The sequence below is a fragment of the Numida meleagris genome, unplaced genomic scaffold (genome assembly GCF_002078875.1).
Source record: "Numida meleagris isolate 19003 breed g44 Domestic line unplaced genomic scaffold, NumMel1.0 unplaced_Scaffold286, whole genome shotgun sequence".
Taxonomy (NCBI): Eukaryota; Metazoa; Chordata; class Aves; order Galliformes; family Numididae; genus Numida; species Numida meleagris.
Window position 1 is genome coordinate 102,214 of NW_018364535.1, and position 6,254 is coordinate 108,467.

Consider the following 6,254-nt stretch of genomic DNA (forward strand, 5'->3'; position numbering starts at 1 on the left):
ATCTAACCTAAATGACAGCCTGAGCATTGCCAGACAGGAGTCTGATGGATGGGAACTTGCTTCTCTGTCCTCTTTGCTGTTCCCCTCAGTTCCTCCTCACCCTTTGCAGGATCAGTGTGAGCTCCAGACTCGAAGCACAGAGCTTTCAGGGAGTAAAGCCAAATGTTTTTTAGGAGGGGTGCCCGGGCTGAGATTAAGCTTGGAGGAAAGAAATGTTTATACCAAATCCTTGCAGCAGTCACACCGAATATTTTGACTTGCTATGGTAATTTCCTATGTGCTGGCATACAATGATTTGATACAAATGGTAGCAACAGGCTCCATCAGGAACTGCCCTGAGGGGTTGTTAATTCACTCCAGTCTTCACTGTGAGACCTATGTCAAAAGGCAAGGTGAATCTAGTGCCTATTTGCATCAACACACTGGAGATGACACGCTGAGCCCAGTTAACTGTGTTTCTGCTAATTCTTTATTTGATCCTTATGTTTGGCTGGGAGACAAGCAGCACCTTTGTGATGTGTTACATTTATGAAAAACAAACAATACTGTCAGCAAAGAGCTGTCAATGATGTGTTCTGCACCTTTGATTTCTGTACACTTCTCTTATGCATGTGTTAAAATGGGAGGTATCATGGTGAAGTTATGGACCTTGGGGCTCCTGAGATGCTGCAGTGGCTGGGACTGCCTGCACACCAAATACACCTGGAAGCTTCCTACAACTCTTGATTTTATTTTTTTATTTTTTGGATGGGATGAGCAGAACAGGCAGCGGCTTGTTGGCGGCGCCCTGGTGGTACCGGTCAGACAGGGTGCAGCAGGCAGTTCCCAGCCATACTGGGGGCTCCCGCAGGTTCTGCACTGCATCTGGAGAGCTCACTGGCCCTCACTTATCTCCCAGGTATGGGGTTTAAATATTATCCCAGTGCTTTTAAGGGCCATTTTTGACGTTCTCAAAGTCAGAGCGACTAGAGCTTTCTTTGACCCAGGAGCTGCAGTTGACTCAGCTCTGCTTTGCCCAGTTTTATTTAAAGACCATGACTACCAGTTTTGAAATGCTATTCGTGAATGCTATAGCATTACATTATCTGTTTCTCCATCTGTTAAATGCCATGGTTCCAGCAGCAAAAATACTACTGTATGACAGTAGCAGCTGTGAAAGGTCTTATTCAGTAGTTTTCCTCAAAGAGTGGTAAAAGCCCATTACCAGTAAAGATAAGCCAATGTTTGTTACAATAGAACTTCATTTGGAAGTGATTTTAGGAATGTTACTATTCATAGGAACTCTGGGTTGTTACTGTTGCATACTGGGGAGGCTGTACACATCTATATTTGTAAATGTGATTATTTGTTTATTTCTGATTTAAACAATGCTCTGTCAGTGTTTACAACCCACCTACAAATGTATACCGTCTATGTAAATGTGGCCCCGGCATCCTGTGTGCTCATTCCCAACCCCAGGACACAGCACCCAGGACCAGGCTGCTTCACACGGGATGCATACAGCAGTGCTTGGGCCAAACCACATCCCATCTTCTGCATCACCCCTTGACCTCACCACAAGCTATAGCCGAACACTGAGCAGAGCCGGGGAACCAGGCACTGTCTGGACCATGTGCTGTGTGAGCTGAAGCCAGGCACAGCACAGCATGTTCTGGCATGGAACATGGTGCTCCCGCGGCTCCAGCATTGTTTGGTGCCTGCTGGCCTCAGGCCACTGAGGGCTCCCACACCACTCTGGGCCTGTGCTGCACAGCACGCACCTGCCAGGCCCTCTGAGCCCTCAGGCCGTGCTGGGCAAGAGGTTGGTGTGCCGAGGGGAGGGCAGGGGAGTGGAGTGGGGAGATGCGGCCATTGATAAGGCTCTGAGCACGAAACCAGTCTCAAAGCGTGTGATCTGGCACCGCGCACAGAGCTGTCACTGGCAACACAAAAGATGAAGGATTGCAGGTCGTGGCATTCATTCTCCCAAGCTGGAAACGACTGCACTCTCAGTCAGGGCAGGCAGCTGCAGGTTTGGGCTGCCTCCATGCCCCGACAGTGGCTGAGGTGGCACCAGTGTCTTGTGGAGCCATGTTGCCTGGCCAGCACCTGCCCAAGGATGAATTTTGGAAGAGGTCAGTGCAGGGCATGAGTGCAAGCCCAGGTCAGTGCCAAGGCTCCGCTCTCCCTTCTGCTCACTTCTCCCCCGAGTAGAAGAGGGGGTGCAGGGCTGGTGAGCTGAGCAGGGTGCTAGTGACAGGGAAGGGCCAGCACCAGCTCCAGTTGGGCGTGCCCAGTCCTCTGCCAGCTGTGCCGCTGTATTTGGAAACAGCAGATGGGTGTAACTGAAATGAAAGAGCTAACAGCCAGCACCAGGGAGATTTTTAATGCTGGGGCAAGGAAAAATACAAGGTCTGGCTTCTAATTAGCAAACCGTAGCCTCTATATCAAAATCTCTTATCAGGATTGCCTTACCTAATTTTACATTCTCCTCCAGTGCTGGTGAGGTGCTACTTGTGCCTACAGACAAACGTGTCCTTGAAACACAGAAAATGAAACAGTAGCTGCCATGTGCTGCTGCAAAGTGCTCAGACTGTAGAGAGAATCCTGAGGACATTGCTATTAAGTGTGGAAATATTGACTTATCTGGGTCTGCTGCTGTACGGTTGGAGCTGGGGGTGCACAGGAGTCCAGCTGTTCAGCAGCTGTGCCACGGTGCTGTTGATGTGGCATCTTAAGTCTGGACACTAGGAGCAGGAACTCAGACAGGAGGGAGTGAAACCAGAGGTGCTACAAAGTGCTCCTGTCCATTGCCTGCTGGAGGTCGTGTAGTCCCTTCACCACTGGAGTCAAAACATGGCTCCTCTTGCCCTAACTGGAGAGCATGGCTGGCACTGGATAATTTATTCTTCTCTTTTGTCTTCCAACTTTTTCTCCACCCAGTCCCATTCCACTGAGCCCTCTCTGCCAACCCCTTCAGTGGCTGTGCAGCTGCTTTCAAGGCACCTTTGCTGCCAAGCCTGCGGAGATGTCTCCCCATCTGATCCCTTGCTGTAAGAAGTGATGTGGCACAGACCTTCAGCAGCAGTACTCCTGGAAGTGAAATTTGGGAAGGTGAGCGGGGTGTGGAGGAGAAAGTGCCGCCTAACGGAGCACCTGCTGCAAATCAAGGGTGAAAGGGCATTAAAGAAGACCTGGGAAAGACTGGTGTTTATCTGTCACTTCCTTTGTCTGCACAGGGCAGGAGAAGCAAAGAGTAAATCAAGCAACAGCATGAGAGCAGGTTACTCAGTGCTTTGCATCAAAAGCTGCACCAACTACCAAGGCAGGCAATTTGCTTCCTATGAAGAGCAACTCCAAGTCATCCTTTACTGGGGAAGTGCAGGTAGTGTGTGGTGAGGCTGTCCAGAGCCAAATAACAACTTCAAAATGGAGGGTGGTGGGAAGTAAACCCACTGTGCACAAGGTACAGCATTCTCCTTACTTCTCAGGAAGAACCTCACAAAGGTTTTCCTGTAGGGCCACCTTACTGCATGTATCTGTACAGGAGGGAACAGTCTCTGCACACAGGCTATCAGAATGCATATGACACTGCATAGACATAGAACTCGTAGGAAAGCCTAATAAAGGTGCTCTGCCATGCACACAAGCCTCAAATTAGCAATCCATCTCCCTTCGATGTTCATCCTGTTGTACGAGGCTATGACACTGCTTCCAGGTGCTGCTGGAGTTGCAGACCTCTAGTTTTCCCTGTAGGAAGCTGAGGGCAGTTCTCTCTCAGTTTACAGGGGAAAATAAGGCCAAAAAGCCCCACAGAAATAATTCTGAGAAACCCTTGGCCTCTCATTGCTTATACGGAGTAGCATCTGTCTGGCCCATTAGCTCCCCATCTGCTTCATTGGCTGAGGAAGGTATTGAAAGCTACCAAACACCATCCTGCTTGGGACATCCTGCTTCTGAAAGCTGTGGCTGCCTGCTGATCATGAGTCCTGGCTAGCACAGAGATATTTGTATGTTTCACTGGATATACAGAGGTCTTTTCTTTAAGCCTTTGCTCTCTGTAATTTTGCAATTTTTTTTTTTTTTTTTTGAGAAAATAGCCTCATATGGATCATTCTTTTATTTTAAAATAAAAATAAAAGTGATTGTCCGAGCTTGGATCTGGAAGAACAGTGTTCTCCAGTGGCTCATGGAAATCTGAGAGGAGCTGAATTTAGTTTTCTCAAGGTAAGCAGGACAGAAGATAGCTTACTGACGCTGCTTGCACTGGGAGGCCACACCCAGGACCCCACTGTGAACTTCCCAGACAAATCTGTAAGTGACTGGAGGACAGCAGCACAGCTGGCAGCTGCAGGAAACCTGACCACCCAGGAAGCCACTGAGGACCTGGCTGGGTGCTAGAGCCTTATGATGGAGGACAAACAGCACTGCAGAGCGATGTGAGATGAGTGGGGACAAGTGTGTGGGGGAGCCTCCAGAGAGTGCTGCTCTGTCCATTTAGCATCGTCTGTTTCTCCAGCACTGTGGGGCTGCTGCAGACAGCTGGTCAGGGCTGTGAAACCTTCACCTCCTTGCTTTGCAGACTCTGGTGGGAGCAAGCACCAGGCACCATGTCCTGGTTTTAGCAGTATTTCATATCATGATGTCATGCAGCAGGACTCCAGCTTTGCTGCTGGTCCTGAGCAGGTGGTATCTGCAGACGTTAAACAACAATTCCTGTTCCTCCTCAGCGGGTTAACAGCTTGTGCTCTTCCTTGAAGTAGGGTGAGGTTTCTGTGAGCAGGGCTGAAGGTCTGTAAGGGACGTTGCTATTAAGGCTACTTGAGGGATAAACTATCCTGGCCCACATGTAAATATTTGCAGTTACAGACAGGAGCAAGAGTAACTGGAGAAAAATGTGAAAGACTCATGAATTGCTGCTGCCTGATAAAGTTTGCTTTGGTGAGATTGAATGACTTTTAAGTCATTTCCATAGCAACTGCAGCACAACAAAGCCCGAATCCCCGCAGTCAGTGACTGATCAGCGCCCACAGCCAGGCTGGTGACCAGGTCCCAGTGGCAGCAGGCATTTAGCCACATCCCAGCCATCCAGGAGCTGAGTCCTGCCTCGCTCTGCCCTAGTGAGAAAAAAATGTTATGGAAACAAACAGGCAGTTACAGCAGGGGAGACACAGAAGTAACCTGTTTTATTACTAAAATACAGCTCTGAGAATCCAACCAGTACAGGCCGCTCATCAATTAAAGATAACCTCCACACCATAAAGCAAGCTGTGTGCTATGCAATCCCATTTCAGGCAGTGCAATCATCACAGAAAACAGCTTAAAACAGATATTGAAAATAGTGATCAGCTGATTAACAAGCTTCAGGCTTGGGTACATCAAGAAATGAAAGGCTTGCCTGCCTGTGCAGCCTGTTGGCGTTAAGAAGTGACACAGTCTCTCCTGATGGGAGTCTCTCCTCACCCAGCTGGTGGGGGGCGAGCAGGCCTCCATGCTGCCTTCCCTCTGGGCAGGGCTGCTCTGTCACTGTGTTCCCAAGCATTATGTTCAGTTTAATTTTAAGTAACTTTGTCAGTGTGGCTGCCCCTGGGAGGCTCGGTTCATTAGGTCCATTAGTGCAATTAGGGACTTGACACAGCAGGCCACTTGAAAAACATTAGTCCAAAGGGCACTTCACTGGTAGCTGATATGGTTTCATCACTACTTGCAGGCTCCAGGAGAAGGCTATGTAAGCACAGCGGGGATGCCTGAAAGCGCTGCTGTGCCTCGAGGGACCCTGGCAGGAGAAACCCTGGCTGTGCAGCCAGGAGGGGAGGTGCTCTGCGTCTGAAGCACAATTCTCCATGTCATCCTGCTGGTAGTCATCTGCTGAGTCAGAGGACAGGCGGTGCAGTAAGAGGAAAATCACTGTCCAGGGAAAGATCTGTGGCATGTGCTAAGGCTGTCAGGGGAGTGTTGTCTGGCTTCAGACAACTAGTTTTTACTTGATGATGTGGGAGATGAGTATGGCCCTCTTTTCTGTTTCAGAATGGAATAATGTAAGACAGCACGTCACTGGGAAATGAGCTTATTTATGCTGGACACAATTTGGGCATGAGAAACCAGAATACCCATATGCTGCACAGTGTTATGCCACACTCCCCACGTACTTTTCTAGTTAATTCCTTACAATTCAATATGCTCTAAGTAGGGGCAGGCTGTGCTGTTCTTGTGGCATTTTTGCAGACAGAAAATCCTGTTAGAGGTACAAAGTCTCTAGGACATGGCCTGCACTT

At 49.0% G+C, this 6,254-nt stretch overlaps 1 long non-coding RNA gene across 2 annotated transcripts; it reads left to right on the forward strand.

Moving 5' to 3' along the window:
- The first annotated feature begins 1,862 nt into the window (after positions 1 to 1,862).
- LOC110391063 lies at positions 1,863 to 3,183 on the forward strand. 2 transcript variants are annotated; one of them, XR_002433957.1, is made up of 2 exons: positions 1,863 to 2,143; positions 2,923 to 3,183. It is a non-coding gene; the product is annotated as an uncharacterized LOC110391063 (long non-coding RNA). The 2 variants fall into 2 exon arrangements; XR_002433956.1 differs by having other exon boundaries at positions 1,863 to 2,114.
- Positions 3,184 to 6,254: the final 3,071 nt, after the last annotated feature.